Consider the following 24,162-nt stretch of genomic DNA (forward strand, 5'->3'; position numbering starts at 1 on the left):
TGGCATATCAGTATTAAAATTACAATTTTCATCCCCCCCCATCCCATAGTACACTTCATCCATTCCTGGAAAATTAATTTAGGGAACACCCGTCTGTTCCAAATGTCCACTTCACTCCTGTACACCTTCCCTAGTGGGTGTACTGTTTGTAATATTCTCACATGTGGGTGTTCCTTACTTGTATTTTCCTCTGAATGTATGTAACTGTTAGGTCCGTTAGAAACACCGGACTCAAATGCGAAGAGTTCTCGCTGAGCTCTGTCGTATTTCCAGGCGACAATTTCAAAGTCACATGTTAGTTGTTCCCAGAAAGATGAAGCAGAGCATAGGTTGAAAATTACAATTTTCCAAAGCTACCCTTCATCTATTCCTGGAAAATAAATTTAGGAAACACCCGTGCGTTCAAAATGTCCTCTTTACCCCTATACCCATTCCTCAGAGTGGGTACTTTCTGTAATGGTGTCACATGAGGGTGTTTTATTTTTGTATTTTCCTCTGAATGTATGTAATCGTCAGCTATTGATATGCCATAGGCCTCAAATGCAAACAGACCTCTATGACTTCTGAGCCTTGTTGTGCGCCCGCCCAACAAGTTACCCCATATGTGGATGTGTTTCCATAGTCAGGAGGAAAAGCCCTCCAAAATTTGTAACCCAATTACGCCAATTACTCCTTGTGAAAATGTCAAAAATTGGGTAACCCCAGCATTTTAGTGTAAAAAAAATAAAATTTTTCATTTTACAGCCCACTGTTCAAAAAACCTGTGAGGTATAAGTACTCACTGTACCCCTTGTTACCTTCCTTGAGGGGTGTAGTTTCAAAATTGGGGTCACTTGCCGGGGTTTTTTTTTTTTTTAGCTTTTACGCCAGAACCTCAACCATTGCAGTGCAAAGCACCACTTTAGGCCTCAAATCTCATCGGTGCTGTCTCACTCCTAAGTCCTGTTTTGCACCTGAATAGTGCTTTATCGCCATATATGGGGTATATTTTTATTATGGAGAAATTGGGCTACAAATTTTGTGGAGCTTTTTTTCTCTTACTACTTGTGAAACTAAAAAAAATTTGGTTAATACCAGCAATTTAGTATTAAAAATCAAATTTTTCACTTTTACACCTGTGAGGTGTAAGTACTCACTGTACCCCTTGTTATGTTCCTGGAGGGGCGTAGTTTCCAAAATGGTGTCACATGTGGGGGGTTTCTGCTGTTCTGGCTCCATGGGAGGTTTGATAATGTACATGACCCCGACTTCAATTTCAGCAAAATTCTCTCTTCAAAAGACCAATGGCGCTCCTTCTGTTCTGAGACCTGTAGTGCGCCAGCAGAGCACTTAACATTCACATATGGGGCATTTTCTTAATCCGGAGAAATTGGGCTTCAAATTTTGGGGTCCATTTTCTCCTATTACACCATGTGAAAATGAAAAATTTGGAGTAACACATCATTTTAGTGTTAAAAATCAATTTTTTCACTTTCACGGCCCACTGTTCAAAAAACATGTGAGGTGTGAGTACTCACTGTAACCTTGTTACATTCCTGGAGGGGTCTACTTTCCAAAATGGTGTCACATGTGGGGGGTTTCTGCTGTTCTGGCATCATGGGAGGTTTGAAAATGTACATGACCCCGACTTCAATTTTAGCAAAATTCTTTCTTCAAAAGACCATTGGCGCTCCTTCTGTTCTGAGACCTGTAGTTCGCCAACAAAGCACTTAACATCCACATATGGGGCATTTTCTTAATTGGGAGAAATTGGGCTTCAAATTTTGTGGTCCATTTTCTCCAATTATCCCTTGTGAAAAAGAAAAATTTGGGGTAACACCATCAATTTAGTGTTAAAAATCAAATTTTCCATTTTCACGTCCAACTTCAACGCAAAGTCGTCAAATACCTGTGAGGTGTTAAGGCTCACTCTACCCCTTGTTACGTTACTAGAGGGGTATAGTTTCCAAAATAGTATGCCATGTGGGAGTTTTTTGGCTGTTCTGGCACCCTGGGGACTTTCTAAATGCAACATACCCCCCAGAAACCATTTCAGCAAAATTCTCTTTCAAAAAGCCAAAGTTTGCTCCTTCTCTTCTGAGACCTGTAGTGCGCCAGCAGAGCACTTAACGTCCACATATGGGGCATTTTCTTAAATGGGAGAAGTTGGGCTTCAACTTTTGGGGTCCATTTTCTCCTATTACCCCTTGTGAAAATGAAAAATTTGGGGTAACGCCATCAATTTAGTGTGAAAAATCTAATTTTCCATTTTCATGTCCAACTTCAACGCAAGGTCGTCAAACACCTGTGAGGTGTTAAGGCTCCATATACCCCTTGTTACGTTCCTTGAGGGGTGTAGTTTCCAAAATAGTATGTCATGTGTTTTTTTTTTTTTTTTTGCTGTTCTGGCACCCTGGGGACTTTCTAAATGCAACATACTCCCCAGAAACCATTTCAGCAAAATTCTCTTGCAAAAAGCCAAAGTTTGCTCCTTCTCTTCTGAGACCTGTAGTGCGCCAGCAGAGCACTTAACGTCCACATATGGGGCATTTTCTTAAATGGGAGAAATTGGGCTTCAACTTTTGGGGTCCATTTTCTCCTATTACCCCTTGTGAAAATGAAAAATTTGGGGTAACGCCATCAATTTAGTGTGAAAAATCTAACTTTCCATTTTCACTTCCAACTTCAACGCAAAGTCGTCAAACACCTGTGAGGTGTTAAGGCTCACTATACTCCTTGTTACGTTCCTTGAGGGGTGTAGTTTCCAAAATGGTATGCCATGTGTTTTTTTTATTTTTGCTGTTCTGACACCATGGGGGCTTCCAAAATGCAACATGGCCCCCAAAAACCATGACAGCAAAATTCGTTTTAAAAAATCTCACAGTTGCTCTTTCCCTCTTGAGTCATGTTGTGAGCCCACAGAGCGCTTTATGCCAACATATGAGGTATTTCCGTACTCGAGAGAAATTGGGCTACAATACATTTTTTTTTCACCTAATACCACTTTTAAAAATGAAAAAAAAAGGGGCTACAAGAACATGTTAATGTAAAAAATGCAGATTTTGATTTTTCTCCTCCACTTTGCTGCTATTCTTGTGAAACTCCTAAAGGGTTAAAAACTTTCTGAATGTCATTTTGAATATTTTGAGGGGTGTAGTTTCTATAATGGGGTCATTTAGGGAGTATTTCTCACAGAAAGGCCCCTCAAATCCACTTCAAACTTAACTGGTCCCTGAAAAATTCAGATTTTGAAATTTTCCAGAAAATTTTGAAAATCGCTGCTATACTTTGAAGCCCTCTGATGTCTTCCAAAAGTAAAAATATCTCCATTTTGATGCCAACATAAAGTAGATATATTGTATTTGTGAATGAATATAAAATGTATTTGGAATATTCATTTTCCTTACAAGCAGAGAGTTTCAAAGTTAGAAAAATGCTACATTTTCAAAATTTTCATGACATTTTGTGATTTTTCACCAAGAAAGGATGCAAGTAACGACGAAAATTTACCACTAACATAAAGTAGAATATGTCACGAAAAAACAATCTCAGAATAATCGGTAAAAGCATCTTAGAGTTATTAATGCTTAAAGTGACAGTGGTCAGAATTGCAAAAAATGGCTCCGTCCTTAAGGTGAAAATGAGCTGCGTCCTTAAGGGATTAAGACCAAAATGGGTTTGGTCCTTAAGGGGTTAAACAAGTTCAAGAGGGGCCTGGAGGCCTTTCTTGAAAAATATATTATTACAAGTTATAGTTAGTAGATTTCTGGACGTATTTATTGCAGGATTTATTATGATCAGCAAATTTTGAGTCAGGAAGGAATTTCTCCACTTGTTTGGGGCAATTGGCTCCCTCTGGATCAACACAGTAAGGCTTAAAAAGGTTATATAGTATAACAAAACGTATCCCCTATCCTGAGGATAGAGTAAAAGTGTCAGAACACAAGTAAAAGTGATCTGAAACTATCCTGTAGACAGGGGATACGTTTTGTTATACTGTGGACTGTTACTTTAATGGACTCTTGTCTTTTTTTTCAGACTCATCAATTGTGTAACTTTGAGTCCCTTTCAGATGATTGGGACAGTAATATACCTGTTGCATGTAAATACACCCTTACATTTCCCCTTCAGTTTTGAAAACTTTCTGTGACATCATCTGGTTTGCATTGGTGGGGATACATGACATAGAACAAAAGAACTACAGTAATCCTTCACACATTTCACAGGCAACCATTGATGTGCACTTCTGCCATGTCATAGCTGGTAACAGTCTTTTTCAGTTTACATAGTGTATATAGCCTTTCCTGCAGGTTTGCTTGCGTTCTTTATCAGAAACATTCACATAGGGAACTTTGTTAGGTGTTTGATTTATTCTAAAGAGAAGGGAACTCTTTGTGTCTATGCCAGTATTTCCCAACCAGTGTGCCTCCAGCTTTTGCAAAACTACAACTCCCTGCACGCCCGGACAGCCTTTGGCTGGTTGGTAAACACTGGCACAGACCCTGCACAGTTGCATACACAGTATTACAGACCTTTAGGCATTTTCTCTCCTGCTGTATGGTGACTCCATGAGGGACTGGTTTTCCCTAAAGCATCAAATAGACTGTGGTGGCCCAGTACAGGAGGTGTTACCCTGTACTCCTTCTGCCCTGTCAGGCAGCCTCCCTACAGTGTCCCCTGGGCCCCCTTGCATCTGTCCCTCCATGTAAATATGTTTCTAATGTATTATACAATGTAATGTGTTCAGAAAGCTTTGTCACTTTAAGACTGTTTACCATGTGACTTGTCATGTGATTGTTACCCAGGATGTATCAGTGACCAGGTGATCCCAGGGGTGACCTACGGGCTCCCTGCTAGTCTCCCCTATATAAGCCCTGGGTGGAGCTTCTCGCTCTTTCCTTACAAGTCTTTGCTGAGGTCAAGTCGAGTCCTAGAGAGTCCAGAGTCATAGGAGCCTCAAGTCCAGTCTGTAGCCACAAGCAGCTACAAGTAAGTCACAGTCTCCATATTGTCAGTCATCAGTCACAAGCGTCAGTCACAGTCATCATTTGTCAAGTCAACGTGGCCTGCATTAAATTGACCCCATCTACTACAAGTCCCAGAAAGCCCTTAAGGTCTCTGAGTCACTGGTCACCTCCGTGGGCCCTGGTTGAACTGTATAGACTTTACCATCTGTCTACCCTCAGTAAAGCTACCGTTATCTGTAACTTGGCTGAGTCATTATTGCCCCCGTGCCTGGCCCAGGATCTAGCGGTATACCTTTGGGTGGTAGCGAGCATAAACCATGCCCTGGCGTCACGAATACAAGGGGTTAATGCCATCTGCCAATAGGTTACTAACATCTGCTTTTTGCATTACACCCCAAATCCACAAGACCATGGAGTAGGCCACAGTTATTTTTCTTATAATTTTGGATGCCCTCTTCTTCTGTATGGTATTTTTTTCAGCTAAATAAAATGCATTAAAACAGGGATGACCTTGCAATAATATCCTTCAGCCGTCCTCTTCTGATAAGCTCTTCAAAATCCTATTAAGCCATTATATCCTTTTCTAGGAAAGCTGGGTATCAAGATGCTAAATGACAGGTCAGCCTCATAATACAGTGATAATAATATAGTGATACATCTCCTGCTCCTATATTACACTATATTTACCCGCCATTTTTCACACTTCCCTGCCAAACAGCTTAGATTCCAGTCCTAGCATTAGAACCGCCCTATGTGAACCTGTCCCTGTGGCAGTAATATTGGTTGTCACTCCCTGAGGCAGGAGTAATGGGGGTCTGATGATCAGTATTCAGGGCACATCTCTAGGAAGTATACGGTATTTAGGGTCATTTTTTCCATTTCAGAAAGGCAGGGCTACATAAGGACAAGTGGGACTATTGTAAAGCTGGATTATGTCATGATTAGTCATGACTGCCATCATACACGTCTATGGTCAGGTGTGTTGTGACCTAAGAGATCCCTGTGCATCCACATTTACGCCATAGGCAGTACAGCCATACATTGTACTATGGTTATAGATTGTAGGATCTTTGTGATGCATGGATTACAATGACACAAGATTTATGTCAACATGGTCTCTGGCTCAGTTTCCAGGGTGCTTTAAGCCACGTTCTCATGCGAGGGTTTAGAGTCAGTGCACTGTGGTGGTGTGTGTCTTATTGGCAGTAAGGGATTGAAGCTAATTGTAACAGACTAATAGGATAAGGGATCTGGCTGCTAGGCAGAATTGTGGCTGCCTAGCTTGCAGTTTTCTCCTGCAACCACCAGAAGGCAGCCTTATTGTTACATCCTTCACATCAAATATTTCAGCCTAGGAAACTGATGTGTGCAGTGGCGGTACGGGTCGGCTATTAGGGCTGTGTACACACATGTAGGAGATATTCCTGCATGTGTTCAAGCATCTGCATATTTAATATACCCGTATTTTTCGCCCTATAGGACGCACCGGCGTATAAGACGCACCCAATTTATAGGTGCAAAATCTAAAAAAATAAAGATTTTGAACCCAATAGTGGTCTTCAATCTGTGGACCTCCAGATGTTGCAAAACTACAACTCCCAGCATGCCCGGACAGCCGTTGGCTGTCCGGGCATGCTGGGAGTTGTAGTTTTGCAACATCGGGAGGTCCGCAGATTGAAGACCACTGCACAGGAGGTAATACTCACGTGTCCCCGCCGCTCCGGACCCGTCACCGCTGCCCTGGATGTCGCTCCATCGCTGTCGCCGTGTCCCCGTCGCTCCGGAACGTCTCTGCTGCCGGCCGGGTATCCTCGCTCTCCGTCGCCGCCATCACGTTGTTACGCACGCCGACGCATGTACGCGACGACGTGATGACGAGGAAGGAGAGCGTCGGCCATACAGGGGATCCCTGAACGGAGAAGATACCGAGGAGGCAGGTAAGTTCCCTCCCGGTGTCCTGTAAGCACTAACCCGGCTATTCAGTCAGGCTGTTCGGGACTGCCGCGGTGAAATCGCGGCGGTCCCGAACAGCCCGACTGAACAGCCGGGTTAGTATCACTTTCCCTTCAGACGCGGCGGTCAGCTTTGATCGCAGCGTCTGAAGGGTTAATACAGGGCATCGCCGCGATCGGCGATGTCCTGTATTAGCCGCGGGTCCCGGTCGTTGATGGCCGCAGGGACCGCCGCGATAGGGGTGTATTCGCCGTATAAGACGCACCGACTTTTTCCCCCCAGTTTTGGGGAAGAAAAAGTGCGTCTTATACGGCGAAAAATACGGTAAATCTATCTATCCATCCATCCATTCTATAATTAAATGCAGATGCAGACAGGCAGGTTAGTAGAGCAGTCATTTTCTGGTTGTATCTCCATCATAGGAGCAGAAAATTAAGTCATCCATCCAGTTGGCTTTGGCTAATGAACGTCTCTCATCTGACATGGCATCCAATATTTAGATCTTGCTCATCCAGAGGAGATAGTCATGCAGATTGTTACTACTCCAGTCTATACCTACAAAAGTGCAACAAAAACATAGGATTCTATATTAACCTTTTCATGACTGGGAGTGTTTCAGGACCTGACACAATTACAAATTTCATTTTTCACCTCTGCATTTGTAAGGATGAATTAGGGCTGGGCGGTATACCGGTTCATACCGAATACCGAAATTTTTGTGCTGCACGATATGAATTTTAACCCATACCACAATACCGGTTTGGCCCCTCCCCCTCGGGAATGAATGAATCAGCCCAGCGCTGCGCTGTCCCCACATTGGGGAACTAATCATTTGTGACCTGCCAGCACTGTTCTGCCCCCCTCCCCAATTAATTATTAGCCTAGCGTTGTCCCCATCAGGGTACTACTCACATGTCACCCACATGCGCTGCTCTCCTCATCCTGTTTGACACTCTATACCAGTGGTTTCCAACCTGCGGACTTCCAGATGTTGCAAAACTACAACTCCCAGCATGCCCGGACAGCCGATGGCTGTCCGGGCATGCTGGGAGTTGTAGTTTTGCAACATCTGGAGGTCCGCAGGTTGGAGACCACTGCTCTATACTGTGTAGTATACCTATGCCCGGGCTGCGAAAAATAAACAAAATAAACTTTAACTCACCTCCTGTTGGTCCAATACCAGCCTCACTTTCCTGGGGACGGGAATGTCGGACAGCTGTCAGCCTATCACCAGCCGCAGCGATGTTCCACCTCGACCGGTGATAGGCTGAGCCCACTGTCATGTAAGAAGCCGGCTTCTTACATGACAGTGTGCTCAGCCTATCACCGGCCGAAGCGGAACATCGCTGCTGCCGGTGATAGGCTGATAGCTCTCCGACGTTCCCGTCCCCAGCGTAAGGCCGACGTAGGTGAGTTAAAGTTTATTTTGTTTACCCTTTGCAGCCCGGGCATAGGGATACCGCACAGTATAGAGTGCCAGCGCCGGCAGCCGCAACAAACAGGACGAGGAGGGCAGCTCTTGTGGGTGACATGTGAGTATTTACCCAGATGGGGATGTGGGCTGATAATTAATATAGGGTGCAGTGGATCCACACAGATCCCATTGACTTATAAGGGTTCACACCTTGGAAATCTGCACGGAATTCAACAGGATTCTGCTGTGCTTGCACACAGCGCAATTTCCGTGCCAGATGTTTCCGGCACAGAAATTCTAAATTCCACGTCTGCAAAAACAACAAACCTATTCATTCTTTCTGGGGACTCCGCACGGAATGCATAACCGTCGACGCATTCCCGTGCACTCTTGGCGCCGTCTCATAGACAGTTATGCACAGAGATTTTCTGCGCGGACATTCCGTCATGTGAGCATAGCCTAAGCGTATATTCACATGCAGCAGATTTCAAAATCAGTTCTGAATTTGGAAAATTTGGAAAATGCTGGATGCCACATCCAGGTGAATAGGAAAGTCTCTGGAAGTTTTACAAGAAATCTGCTGCAGGTAAATATACCCTTATTGGCTGCTAGGGCATGCTGGGAGTTGTAGTTTTGAAACAACAAGAGTCACAGGTTGTGGGGAGCACTGGTATAATGTATGATGTCACCATTGCACTAAGAATAAAGATCACATTTTAGTTTTGGCCGTATTCTCTCCCATGCTGTTACATCTAGATCAGTGTTTTCCAAATAGTGTATCTCCAGCTGTTGCAAAACTACAACTCCCAGCATTCATGGACAGCCTTTGGTTGTTAAGAGTTGTAGTTTTGCAACAGCTGGAGATACACTATTTGGAAAACACTGATCTAGTTGTCCTATATAGTCATATAGCTGGCCCACTTTTTCTTTTGCCCCTAAGGGATTTTTCATTTTATTTAAATTTTCACATGACATTTCACTACGACAATATACAAGAACATGAGCTTAGATATAGTGTATATGATATAGTGTAAGCTGCTGCACTGCGAACGCCGTACGATAAAGCAGCTACAGTTGTGTCTTTTCTCAACTTATTTCCAAACATATCACATCCTGAGATATACGGTGTGAGATTACTAGGTTTTCACAACAAGACGCTCTGCCTAAGATGTATACATCATGCTCGTCTATGTGAGGACACCTAGGGATTGAAGCCTTTTTAGTATCCTTATAACATGTTGTTATATTGCATCTCATTGGTCTCATCCTTAAAGGGGTAGTCCAGTATAGAGCCCGGCACAGGACTGTTTTTTTTTAACCCACTCCTGCTGGATTTCTGACCATTACCGCCTGCTTCCGCAATGTGTGTGTTTCACATTAGACAAATGTGTCTAATATTGCCTGTTCCACAAACATTTTGTCACATCTTTTAGAGATAGCCCCGCTTGTACAATTTCATCACCCCCTGTGCCATTCCATCCCCCCTTGTACAATTTCATTACCCCTTTGTGCAATTTCATCGCCCCTCTGTGCCATTTCATCACCCCCTCTGTGCAATTTTATCTAACTCCCCCTGTGCCATTTAATCACTTCTCTGTGCCATTTCATCACCCCCTCTGTGCAATTTTATCTAACTCCCCCTGTGCCATTTCATCCCCCCCTTGTACAATTTCATCCCCCCTTGTGCCATTTCATCACCCCTCTGTGCCATTTCATCACCTTTTGTGCAATTTCATCACCCCTCTGTGCCATTTCATCACCCCTCTGTGCCATTTCATCACCCCCTATGCCATTTCATCCCCCCTTTGCCATTTCATCCCCCTTTTACAATGTCATCACCCCCTTGTGCCATTTCATCACCCCCTGTACCATTTCATCACCCTTTGTTCCATTTCATTACCCCTTTGTGCAATTTCATCACCCCTCTGTGCCATTTCATCACCCCTCTGTGCCATTTCATCACCCTTTCTTCCATTCCATTACCCCTTTGTGCAATTTCATCACCCCTCTGTGCCATTTCATCACCCCTCTGTGCCATTTCATCACCCTTTCTTCCATTCCATTACCCCTTTGTGCAATTTCATCACCCCCTGTGCCATTTTATCACCCTTTGTGCCATTTCATTACCCCCTTGTGCCATTTCATCACCTCCTGTGCCATTTCATCAGCTCCCACTGTAGCTCCTGTTCAGCATCTTCCGGTCCCCAATGCTTGTCTCTTCTGCCTGCTTTCCAGGAGAGAGGTCCAAACAGGACCTGCTTACTCAGCCAAATTCAAAGTTGGTGATGTCACAAGGGTTCCCTCAACCTCCCTCAAGGGTTTCACATAATGTGGGCCTCCTATTATGTTTGTTTGTCTTTACTTTCCATGACCCATCTCTAGCTGTTGCAAAACTACAACTCTCATCATGCCTAGACAGCCTTTGGCAAACATTGAGCTAGCCTATCAGAGCATTAAGGGTAAAGCATGATGGCCTATTGCTTTGTGACTCCTACCAATTCTAAATATGAAGGACGGGAGTCACATCCCATAAGCAGTGTCCAATTGGCAGCAAAAAAGGAGATCATTTGTTGCTGACATCTTGAAGAGTCGCTAAATTCAGGAAATGTTTATTGGTATCATGCAGTGTTTTGGCACTGGACCATTGCACTTATCAGGCCCTTTTGGTAAATGAGAACATCAGCTCCAGCCCCATCCCTGGGGATTACCATCTCGTAAATAGGCCTGATAAAGGTTAGCTATAAAAGTTTTTAGCTGCTGCTACAGCACATATAGCATACTTCCCAACTTTTGCTGAGAGCAAAGAGAGACAAGCCACGCCCCTAACCACACTCATGTTCATACACCCCCTAATCAATCCCCCCCCCCCCCAAACACTCCTGCACCTGCAGAATGGGAATAACTTTTAACAGCAATAATGTTGTCAGTCAGTCACCTAAGTTTAGGAGGATGTTCTATCCTGACTGACAACAATCATTACAACTACAGACCACATAAGTGATCACATACAGTTAGATCAGGTGATGTCTTCTCTGATCTCGTTCACTTCCTTTTTTTTTTCCACAGACCGCCATGATGATTTCTTCCGGCTACGATTTCTGGAGAACATGTGGGAAAAACATTTTAGGCTCTGCACTTTTTCAATAACTATAATGCCCCAAATGTTCCCCACATTAGGTAGGCAGATGTAGCAGATTCCTCCCCCCCCCCATAGTAGGCAGCAGGCAGAAGTACCCCCCATAGTAGGTGGCAGATTCCCCCCCATAGTAGGCAGAAGATTGCCCAATAACAGGCGGCAGATTCCCCTAATAATAGGCAGCAGATTTCCCAATAATAGGCAGCAGATTCCCCCCCATAGTAGGCAGCAGATTTTCCAATAGCAAGCAGCAGATTCCCCCACAGTAGGCGGCAGATTTTCCAATAGTAGGCAGCAGATTTCCCCAATAGTAGATGGCAGATTCCCCCCATAGTAGGCAGCAGCAATTCTCTCATAGTAGGCAGCAGTGTTCCCCCATATCAGGCAGCAGCAGGAGTCCCCCATATCAGGCAGCAGCATAGTTACATAGTTAGCACGGTCGACTATGTAACTATGCTGCTGCCTGATATGGGGGAGTCCTGCTACATCAGGCAGCAGCAGGAGTCCCCCCACATCATGCAGCAGCAGGAGTTTCCCAACATCAGGCAGCAGCAGGAGTCCTCCCACATCAAACAGGAGCCCCCCCCCCACATCAGGCAGCAGCAGGAGTCCACCACATCAGGCAGCAGCAGGAGTCCGCTCACATGAGGCAGCAGCAGGAGTCCCCCCATATCAGGCAGGAGTCCCCCCCCCATATTAGGCAGCAGTGTTCCCCCATATCAGGCAGCAGCAGGAGTGCCCCCATATCAGGCAGCATCAGGAGTCCCCCAATATTAGGCAGCAGCAGGAGTCCCCCATATTAGGCAGCTGTGTACCCTTATATCAGGCAGCAGCAAGAGTCCCCCCATATAAGGCAGCAGCAGGAGTCCCCCCCTTATCAGGCAGCAGCAGGAGTCCCCCCATATTAGGCAGCAGTGTTTCCCAATATCATGCAGCAGCAGGAGTCCCCCTATATCAGGCAGCAGCAGGAATCTCCCCAAATCAGGCATCAAGTAGGGGTCCCTTCCATATCAGGCAGCAGCAGGAGTCCCCCATATCAGGCAGCAGCAGGAGTCCCTTCCATATCAGGCAGCAGCTAGATTCCCCCCCATATCAGGCAGCAGCAGGATTCCCCCCATATTAGGTAGCAGTGTTCTCCCATATTAGGCAGCAGTGTTCTTTCATAATAGGCAGGAGTGTTCCTCCATATTAGGCAGCAGTGTTTCCCCATATTAGGCAGCAGCAGGAGTCACCCCCATATCAGGCAGCAGCAGGAGTCTTCCCTTGCGCCTCCCCTCAGTCTCCCTCTCACATACTTACCATCTGAGGCTCTTCTCTTGTCTTCCTCCGGGGGCTCCCTCTTCACAGCCTCTTCTTTCCTCTTCCAGAGGAAAGCGCAGAGGAATGGTCGAGCCTCCTGTATCGGCTGACTTTCTATAGCCATGGACACGAGTGATTGACAGGGTGAGGGCTGTCAAACTCTTTACCGAGCTGCACATTTAACTGTAGATGCCTCGTAAGAGGCATATACAGTTAAATGCGAGATATGTGGGGGCTGTTACATTTCCATACAAGGGGACCATAAGCAGCAGTCTGTGTGAGAGAGGGGGCAGGAGTCACAGTCTAGGAGCTGAAGGACCACTCATGATGTTTTCAAAGGTGCTTTCAGCTCTAGCTACAGCATAATTGAGTAGTAGGAGGTGCCATAGAGCATTTCTCTACGAGGGGATGGGGAAACAAGTTTGGGAGGGGAGGCTGAGTAGCAGCCTCTGTGAAAGAGGGAGCCATAAGCAACAGTGCAATAGTCTATGTGAGAGAGGGGTCCATGAGTTGCAGTCTACACAAGAGCGGGGGCCATGAGTCGCAGTCTACAAGAGAGAGGGGGCCATGAGTCGCAGTCTACAAGAGAGAGGGGGGCCATGAGTCGCAGTCTACATGAGAGAGGGGGTCATAAGCAACAGTGCAACAGTCTATGTGAGAGAGGGATCCAAGAGTTGCAGTCTACACGAGAGAGGGGGCCAATAGTCGCAGTCGACATGAGAGAGGGGGCAATGAGTTGCAGTCTACACCAGAGAGGGGGCCATGAGGCGCAGCCTACATGAGAGAGGGGGTCATAAGCAACAGTGCAATAGTCTATGTGAGAAAGGGATCCATGAGTTGCAGTCTACACGAGAGAGGGGGCCATTAGTCGCAGTGTACATGAGAGAGGGAGCCATGAGTCGCAGTCCACACAAGAGAGGGGGCCATTAGTCACAGTCTACATGAGAGAGGGGTCAATGAGTTGCAGTCTACACGAGAGAGGGGGCCATAAGCAACAGTCTGTGTGAAAGAGGGGACATGAGTCAAAGTCTACACAAGAGAAGGGGCCATGAGTGGTAGTCTATGTGTGAGGGTGTTTTTTGGTCTCATATGCAGGGCCGGTTCTACCTATAGGCAAAATAGACAGACGACTAGAGCTGCCCGCTATATTAAAGTACCTGTAGCCAGACAGCATCCAAACCACCTGCTCATCCGAAGCACCCAACCAGCATCACCGTCAACCCCTTCCCACACACCACCCTGTACCATAATAATCTGCATTCTGTAGCCTGCTGGAGGATCGCCGTGCCACCTCCGAGGCAGACAGGCAGGTCAGGTCCGTCCAGCATCCTGACAATGCGCGTGCTTCCATACATCCGCCCCATACCACCCTTGCCCCAACCACTCCCCACACATCCTCCAAACCCCACCCCCGCTCCGAAGTGATCACGTCGGTCTGCTCTGGACTAGTACTGCTTTAAGCAGTGACATGCTCCTCAGAGGCAGACAGGCATGATCACTGATGTCCTCTGCCTCATGACATCACAACTCTGTTTCCTCTCCTCCGCCACTGCTCGGGCTATAGAGGAGAATGATGGCACTACTGACAGCCGATGGGGGCTTTTTTGCGGATTCTTGCAGCATGAGTAAGTGCACGATTATGTATGTTTGTTACAGCCTATCACCCTAGTAGTATGGTAAAAACATGGGGTAGGTTTTTTTTTTTTAATGGTGTCACCCCAGTAGTAATGTAATTACATGAGGAGGGGGTTTGTTACAGGGTATCACCCCAGTAGTAAGGTGATTACATAAGGAGAGGGTTTGTTACAGTGTGTCACCCCAGTAGTAAGGTGATTACATGAGGAGGTTTGTTACAGTGTGTCACCCCAGTAGTAAGGTGATTACATGCCGAGGAGGTTTGTTACAGGGTATCACCCTAGTAGTAAGGTGATTACATGAGGAGGAGGTTTGTTACAGTGTGTCACCCTAGTAGTAAGGTGATTACATGACGAGGAGGTTTGTTACAGTGTGTCACCCCAGTAGTAAGGTGATTACATGACGAGGAGGTTTGTTACAGTGTGTCACCCCAGTAGTAAGGTAATTACATGAAGAGGGGGTTTGTTACAGGGTATCACCCTAGTAGTAAGGTGATTACATAAGGAGAGGGTTTGTTACAGTGTGTCACCCCCAGTAGTAAGGGGATTACATGAGGAGGTTTTTAAGTGTGTCACCCCAGTAGTAAGGTGATTACATGAAGAGGAGGTTTGTTACAGTGTGTCACCCCAGTAGTAAGGTGATTACATGACGAGGAGGTTTGTTACAGTGTGTCACCCCAGTAGTAAGATAATTACATGAGAATGGGGTTTGTTACAGTGTGTCACCCCAGTAGTAAGGTGATTACATGATGAGGAGGTTTGTTACAGTGTGTCACCCCAGTAGTAAGGTGATTACATGATGAGGAGGTTTGTTACATTGTGTCACCCCAGTAGTAAGGTGATTACATGATGAGGAGGTTTGGTACAGTGTGTCACCCCAGTAGTAAGGTGATTACATGATGAGGAGGTTTGTTACATTGTGTCACCCCAGTAGTAAGGTGATTACATGATGAGGAGGTTTGTTACAGTGTGTCACCCCAGTAGTAAGGTGATTACATGACGAGGAGGTTTGTTACAGTGTGTCACCCCAGTAGTAAGGTGATTACATGATGAGGAGGTTTGTTACAGTGTGTCACCCCAGTAGTAAGGTGATTACATGATGAGGAGGTTTGTTACAGTGTGTCACCCCAGTAGTAAGGTGATTACATGACGAGGAGGTTTGTTACAGTGTGTCACCCCCAGTAGTAAGGTGCGGCGTGTCAAAGGAGCAGCAAAATTAGTTTTTGCCTTGGGGGGCAAAAATCCTTGCAGCAGCCTTGCTGATATAACCTCTGAATAATTTCAAAGTCTGGTTAGTGGACCATTATTATGTAGGTTTGCCCCTGCTGTGATCTGTATCCCCGTCCTGAGACACTATTATATCCAAAGTTTATGTTAGTATAGTGCAATACTGTATGTACAGTATTGGGAAAACTTGGGGCAGCAGCAGGAACAGTATTGGCGGTGGTAATAGGATGGCATTGAAAAGGATGTGGTTTGTGTTGTTATAGCGAAGTGGTCTATAAACTCTGGCCTTCTAGATGTTGCAAAACTACAACTCCCAGCACGCCAGGCAGCTGTCCAAGCATGCTGGGAGTTGTAGTTTTGCAGTATTTGGAGGGCCGCAGTTTGGAGACCACGGTTATAGAGGGACGGGATGGGTGCAGAAGTGAGAGACCAAAGATGCGTTAGGATAGTCTGTGGGAAAAGTTATCATTATATATATATATTTTATCATTATACAGTATCGTTTTCTTATATAGTAAACTATATATATATATATATATATATATATATATATATATATATATAAATATATATAATAATATATATGTGTATGTGTTCCAGGGCCGCATGGACAAAAAAAAAAAGTAAAGTAAAATAAAAATGAGTACAATCAGAGATTTCACTGCGTGTAGTAGTTCTGTATTCTATGATTGAGTCTGAGCAAGATAACATGGAGTTGGGGGGTCTCTATGCAAAAACTTGCTATAGGGCCCCCTTTATTCCCGCAGCTCAAAATGTTTCCAGTGCATATGAATTGAGGTTTCAGGATTCAGTGTAACAAAGATAAAAGAAAGACACATAGTGAGTGTTACACACAAGGGCTCTGAGGTCGCTGTACTTTATCCTGCTGCATGTGTACTTCATCCCTTTATACTGGCCCTAGGAAGAAAAAAAATGCCGCAACATATTCATAATTTTGATAATACAAATATTAATAATATACCGTATACAAAAGGCCTTTCCCAGCGCCCTAAGGCTGCTTATTCCATACACTCACACAATTCTATGGTAAAATAATAGTCCCTATACTTACAATGTGCCTGTTCCATTTTCCCCGAGTATTGCAAAGTTGCCAAAGGCATAGACTCAATCACGGAGATCCGAGTAGACGTGCAGCCGGCAGACTTATTTAATAAAGTCTTCTTAGTGCAAATATGGTGCAAAAAAAAAAAAAAAAATCGAGAAATGGAGGCTTCATCCTGTCAGCACTTTGCATCCCTTTATTAAATAAGAGATAACTGATGCAATGATGTATTTTCCCTTAAGACAGACAAAGGAAAATCCTTTGATGTATCTTCTGGGGCTGCTTTATGCTTCACGGTGTATATTACAATAAATGAATAGTCGCTTTGTACCTATCGCTGGGACATAAAACCATTATTAAGCATGCCGGTAATGATACAGAAAAGGTTGTTTTCTTTTTTTTTTTTTTTTTACGCTATACGTACATATATACATGGTGTATATACATATAAAGTGTTGCTGGTTGCCTGATGTAGACACAGTCTATCCATGATGTGCCTGGGTATTTACTGTAAATGCAGCGGTGATGAAAGCGACCGTTTGCATGGAGGATAGTGAAGGCACTAAAGCAGTGTTTCCCAACCAGGGTGCCTCTGGCTGTTGCAAAACTACAACTCCCATCATGCCCAGACAGCCTTCGGCTGTCTGGGCATGCTGGGGGTTGTAGTTTTGCAACAGCCGGAGGCACCCTGGTTGGGAAACGCCGCACTAAAGTAATGGCTGCAAATGTTGCAGGTGGGTGGACGCTGAGTTGCCCCCACACAGCTCCTGCTGCAGCCTGACATGAGATGCTAGGTGCAGAACATTTCTCACTGTGATAGTGGACTGCAGGGGATAAACAGGCCTGCAGTGCGGGAGTGCGAGGCCGAGCACAAGGAGAGAGGGAGGAGGGAGGAGGAGGAGGACGAAAGAGACAGAAAGGGAGGGAGAAGGACCGAAAGGAAGGATAGAAACAGGGATGGAAGAGGAAGGAGAGAGAAAGGACAGACAGAGGGGACCATGTGGGGTGGATGAGGTGGCCTCTAAGGCAGTGGAGGAGGGTAGGACAGTGACATGTAAGATTTTAGAGGGGTTAGGCGACTGGGTTCACACTACGTTTTTGCCATGCTGTTTTCAATCTAAAGAAAACCGTATGGCAAAAAAACGGATGGAACAGTATGGAAAAAAGTAAACCGTATGCGTTTTTAAACAGTATACTGTTTTTAAAAGTGCATACAGTTCCGTCAGTTTTTATGTTTTTATAAAAAAAAAAAAACATACGTTTTTGAAACTTTTGTCCATTTTTAATGGGAGGGGTCTTGGGTGGGAACTTTAGGATTCAAATGCGCATGGGCAAAGTAAAAACTTATACGTTTTTCCCGTATGGAACCGTATACATGTGCGTTTCCCATTGACGTCCATGTTAAAAAAAACGTATGTGGTTGCAGTACGGTTTTTAAACCGGAGACAAAATGTTTTTTTGTAAATAAAAACTGACGGAACTGTATGCACTTTTAAAAACAGTATACTGTTTAAAAACGCATACAGTTTACTTTTTTCCATACTGTTCCATCCGTTTTTTTGCCATACGGTTTTCTTTAGAAAAATGGATTGAAAACAGTATGGCAAAAACGTAGTGTGAACCCAGCCTTAACCGCTCGCCTACAACTCATGTGTTGCAGCATTGTACCACAAGGCTTATCCTGTCACATAATATTCACAAGCCGGCCATACACTGTGCAATTGTGTCTGAAGATTCACAGAAGATGCGGCATTTTCCAGTAGTCGAAAATATTTATAATTTGGTGCAACCATTGGAGATATACACTGCTCAAAAAAATAAATAAAGGGAACACTTAAACAACACAATGTAATCACACTGTCCACTCAGGAAGCAACACTGATTGACAATCAATTTCACATGCTGTTGTGCAAATGGAACAGACAACAGGTGGAAATTATAGGCAATTAGCAAGACACCCCCAATAAAGGAGTGGTTCTGCAGGCGGTGACCACAGACATTTTCTCAGTTCCTATACTTCCTGGCTGATGTTTTGGTCACTTTAAAATGCTGGCGGTGCTTTCACTCCAGTGGTGGCATTTACAACCCACACAAGTGGCTCAGGTAGTGCAGCTCCTCCAGGATGGCACATCAATGCGAGCTGTGGCAAGAAGGTTTGCAGTGTCTGTCAGCAGTGTCCAGAGCATGCAGGCACCACCAGGAGACAGGCCAGTACATCAGGATACGTGGAGGAGGCTGTAGGAGGGCAACAACCCAGCAGCAGGACCGCTACCTCTGCCTTTGTGCAAGGAGGAGCACTGCCAGAGCCCTGCAAAATGACCTCCAGCAGGCCACAAATGTGCATGTGTCCACTCAAACGGTCAGATACAGACTCCATGAGGGTGGTATGAGAACCCGACGTCAACAGGTGGGGGTTGTACTTACAGCCCAACACCGTGCAGGAAGTTTGGCAAGATTGTCAATTTCGCCACTGGTGCACTGTGCTCCTCACAGATGAAAGCAGGTTCACACTGAGCACATGTGAAAGACGTGACAGTCTGGAGACGCCGTGGAGAACATTCTGCTGCCTGCAACATCCTCCAGCATGACCAGTTAGTAATGGGGTGGGTAAGTAATGGTGGAGGGTGGCATTTCTTTGGGGGGCTCCACAGCCCTCCATGTGCTTGCCAGAGGTAGCCGGACTGCTATTAGGTACCAAGATGAGATCCTCAGACCCCTTGTGAGACCATATGCTGGTGCGGTTGGCCCTGGGTTCCTCCTAATGCAAGACAATGCTAGACCTCATGTGGCAGGAGTGTGTTAGCAGTTCCTGCAAGAGGAAGGCATTGATGCTATGGACTAGGGATCGACCGATTATCGGTATGGCCGATATTATCGGCCGATAATCACGATTTTGGGCATTATCGGTATCGGCAATTACCTTGCCGATAATGCCCCCCTCCCCGACCCGCCACACCGCGACCGCCCCCCCCGACCCACCGCACCGCGTCGCACCCCCCACCGTAGTGCTGGGCGGTATACCGGTATGAACCGGATACCGTTTTTTTTTCTCCCACGGTACGGATTTTTGCCCATACCGCTATACCGGTCGGGCCCCTCCCCCAACCTCAGAGTCAATAAAAAAAATTAAACTTACCCGTAATGGGGGTGGTCCGGGCCATCCATCCTTCCTGTAGTGTCCGGCAGCATTCCAGGTGGAGGGTGAACCGGTCCGGGCTGTCCTTCTCCGGGGGTCCTCTTCTCCCCTCCGGGCAGGCTCCGGCCTAGTACGCTGCATAGACGCCGCTACGCCGTGACGTCAGGTGCGTCGCTGCGCACGGGCGTCACTGCGCAGCGGCGTCTATGCAGAGTTACTAGGCCGGAGCCTGCCCGGAGTGGAGAAGAGGACCCCCGGAGAAGAAGGACAGCCCGGACCGGTTCACCCTCCACCCGGAATGACGCCGCACACTACAGGAAGGATGGATGGCTCGGACCACCCTCCCCGGACGGTCCCTGCAGCAACTGGGAAGGTGAGTCAGGGTTCTGGGATGGACAGGGGTCTGTATAATATACTATACCTACAGTAGGCCCTCCAGCTGTTGAGGCCCTCCAGCTGTTGCAAAACTACAACTCCCAGCACGCCCGGACAGCCAACGGCCCTAACCTCCACCGATTATCGGTATCGGCCCTAAAAAAACGATATTGGTCGATCCCTACTATGGACTGGCCCGCCCCAGACCTGAATCCGATTGAGCACATCTGGGACATCATGTCTCGCTCCATCCACCAACGCCATGTTGCACCACAGACTGTCCAGGAGTTGGCGGATGCTTTAGTCAAGGTCTGGGAGGACATCCCTCAGGAGACCATCCGCCACCTCATCAGGAGAATGCCCAGGCATTGTAGGGAGGTCATACGGGCACGTGGAGGACTTGTTTTAAGGACATTACATCAAAGTTGGATCAGCCTGTAGTGTGGTTTTCCACTTTGATTTTGAGTGTGACTCCATATCCAGACCTCCATGGGTTGATAAATTTGATTTCCATTGATAATTTTTGTGATTTTGTTGTCAACACATTCAACTATGTAAATACGAAAGTATTTCATACGATTAGTTCATTCATTCAGATCTAGGATGTGTTATCTTAATGTTCCCTTTATTTTTTGAGCAGTGTATATTCGGTGCCCACTGTGGCACTATTGCGAACTCGGTTGCAAAAGGTTGATAGTTCTGTTCATTTTGCATTGGATTTCTGTGTTGTTGGACAAAAACTTAAAGTAGTATCCCTATCAATCAAATATCGCTAAGATATGCTATCACTTTTTGATTGATGGGGTAGTGTTGCACCCTCTTTACAGTTTTGCACACTGCCCCCTGGCCACCAGGGAGCTGCAGCATGGCCTTATTCAGGTGAATAGTGGTGGCTGCAGTCCCCTGTGCTGATGGGTGACCAGAAGTGCTGCTGGACAGGGTAAAACACAGAAAGGTATGTAACACTACACTTCATTCTCATGATCAGTAAGGGTCATATTGATCATATAGTAATGGCATATTCTAGCCAGTGCTTTCTAAGGTGGAAATACACCCTAAAAGGGGTACTCCACTGGCCAGCGTTCAGAACATTTAGTTCTGAATGCTGTGCGCCGTGGGGGTCGGCCATGCCCCCTTTTGACATCACGCCCCGCCCCCTCAATGCAAGTCTATGGATGGGGAATGACGCCCCCTCCCTTAGACTTGCATTGAGGGGGCAGGGCCTTATGTCACTAGGGCGCGTAGCTGACCCCCGCAGCACACACACAACATTCAGAACTAAATGTTCCGAACGTTGACCAGTGGAGTACCCATTTAAACCCCTATCCTGACCTTACTGCAGCTTGATCCTAATCAATGAATAAAACTGAGTTGCAGTTCCAGACAGAGCCACTAGACAGTGTGAACATGTGCCTGGGAAAACAATAAAAGGGTCTTTGCAGACAACCATTCGCTAATAGACAGGTATAATTTGTTTTATCACCCTGTCAGCAAATGTCTGCAGCTCTGAGTATGATATAGAACTGACAAATTCCCTTTAAAAATGTTGCCTCCCTACAGACAATCAAATGGTTGCACCAAAATAGCCCAATAGAGCCAACAGGTCACAAAGTGGCTCACTACTTTCCTAGCTCCACTGCTATTAGCAAGCAGTGGGGTCATATCAGTTACCTCCATAGATTGAACATTTTGGTCTCTCCATTAATTTCTATTTTAAATATTCACTTTTGATGTTTGTTTATTGCTTATAATGAAGTCTAAATAAAGAAGCTGAAAATGTGAATAGAAATAAGTTCACCAAGTACTTTATAAGCCTTTGAGGCTTTGTTTGTGTTGCGAACTTCAGAGCAGCAAACCACGCACATCGGCCCACACATCTCTGCGACTTTCTCCACCATGATTCTGTTCTTTTTGCATTTATACAGAGCTCCCATTCAATTTTATAATATACATGTATAAAATGGAGGAAGCAGCACCTCACTGGGAATTCTTTGGTGCCCACCACCTACGGTGGCTTGATCAGTCTCACCCCCCGAACATAGAATCACTTCAGGCAAAGATGTAGGATGATCACAACACTCAACAAGCAAGAATCCTTTTCAAAGTTTTTTTTTTTTACAGATGCAGAATTGTGGCTCTAACCTCCACCCTTTGTCAAGCAGACAAAGGCCAAAGTCTTAGAAGATTCCTCAAGAAAGTCTTTTATTCACATATCCTGCTGTAGAGACCATTCATGGAGAAGATTTCATGTTGTCTGGAGAGGCCTAGTTCACATTGCCATCGGACTTCACTATTCAGAGTTCCGTCAGCAATCCGGTCAGAACAATGGAGGTTTAGCAGAGAATAAAATAGTACAAGCAGTATTTTTTTCTCCACTAAATTACTGTAAAATTACTGCATCACCGACAGACCCCATGCAAGTGAATGGGGTCCGTTGGGACCCGGCAGTAGCCGTTTCCATCTGACCCATTTTAGAGACCGATCGGCTTGAGAGAAAAAGAACAAAGAGCCGAATCGACCCTGTACGGGTTGGATGCAAACATCAATGTGAACCTAGCCTAAGTAAAATTTCCCATATATTAGTAGCTACCTTAGAGCAGTAGGCATGTAGGCATTTCTCCATTCATTTGGGGAGCCATCTTTGATTTCTAATACAGGAAGGCTGCCAGTTTTGGATTAGCTTCTCAGCAACTGATACTAAAGTTGTGGTCAGGGCTAACTGCATACTGTAGATAGGAAAAGTCACAAAAGAAATAAGGAATGCTGGCGACTCACCGATACTTCTCAAGTCTTCTTTATTGATGACTGATACTCACATACAGATAACTGCTTGGGGGGGGGTACACAGGCAATTTTCACAGGTGATTTTCTGTAGATAGGAAAAGACTTACCTGAGGGAAATACTGCTGATCTTCATTGTTGACCTGAAACAATTGACTATTAACCAATACACATATACATACAGCGGTTGGACTGTGCCCAAAACCGCAATCAAGGATCAGCCTTTAGTGGGCATCCCCTATGTAGAAGGTTGTTTGGAATAGGGTGGGAGGGTAGGATGCGCCAAACGCAACACACGCTCCTGGATGCGGGCATGGTGCGTTTATATATCTCACACCCCTCCCACAAATACAGCCTAATTAGGCTTTACACTTGTGGTCAGGGCTAAATGCGTACTGTAGATAGGAAAAGACTTACCTGAGGGAAATACTGCTGATCTTCATTGTTGACCTGAAACAATTGACTATTAACCAATACACATATGCATACAGCGGTTGAACTGTGCCCAAAACCACGACCGAGGATCAGCCTTTAGTGGGCAAAAAAGACACCATGTAGGATATGAATCAAGAGTGGTTTATTGAGAATTAAGTGCAAAATATTTAAATACATCCGCCATTTCAATACGAGGGTCAGGAATGTATGTGACAAAACAACCCGATCTCCATCTCCCTAATTTCTTTATGATATGAGGTGGCACCTTATGTGCGGAGGCTGCTGAAGCGACCCCTATACGGAATGAGTGTCCTGAATATCTCCTGGAGTCGAGCCCCAGGTTTTTGATTAATATCCGAACATGAGTACTGAATTGAGACGTAGTGAGAGCTACTGAATTGAAAGGTAACAAAGGAGAATTTCCGGGTTTATCACTCAATGCTTTCAGTAATTTTGACAATACTGCAACAGGACACCATTGATTCTCTGACGGGAAAAAACGTAATGACCGCCCCGCCCCTGCATGTCTTAGTGACCTTGATGCTCAACTAGAAGTAACCATTGGTCCATTGTAATTGTGACTTAGTCACAGTAGTATCATGGTTAGTAAGACACGTGAATTCCCCTGCCAGAGAAAACCATAGAAAGGCAAATAAATAGCCGCTTGTAACACTAAGCTAGATAAGAACCCGAAAGGCCTCCTATTCAGCTGGTCAGACAGGGATCTGAACAACTCTGCAGAAATTGGTAAACGGCCCGGCGC

At 45.5% G+C, this 24,162-nt stretch overlaps 1 long non-coding RNA gene across 2 annotated transcripts in view; it reads left to right on the plus strand.

The window, feature by feature from the left end:
• LOC130275746 (uncharacterized) overlaps nt 1-22,546 on the plus strand; it is a 42,700-nt gene extending 20,154 nt beyond the window's left edge. For both annotated transcript variants that reach the window (XR_008844884.1, XR_008844885.1), the window contains exon 2: nt 22,305-22,546. This is a non-coding gene — a long non-coding RNA (uncharacterized LOC130275746). The remainder of the gene's footprint in view (nt 1-22,304) is intronic.
• The last annotated feature ends 1,616 nt before the right edge of the window (nt 22,547-24,162 follow it).

The sequence above is a fragment of the Hyla sarda genome, chromosome 6 (assembly GCF_029499605.1).
Source record: "Hyla sarda isolate aHylSar1 chromosome 6, aHylSar1.hap1, whole genome shotgun sequence".
Lineage (NCBI taxonomy): Eukaryota > Metazoa > Chordata > Amphibia > Anura > Hylidae > Hyla > Hyla sarda.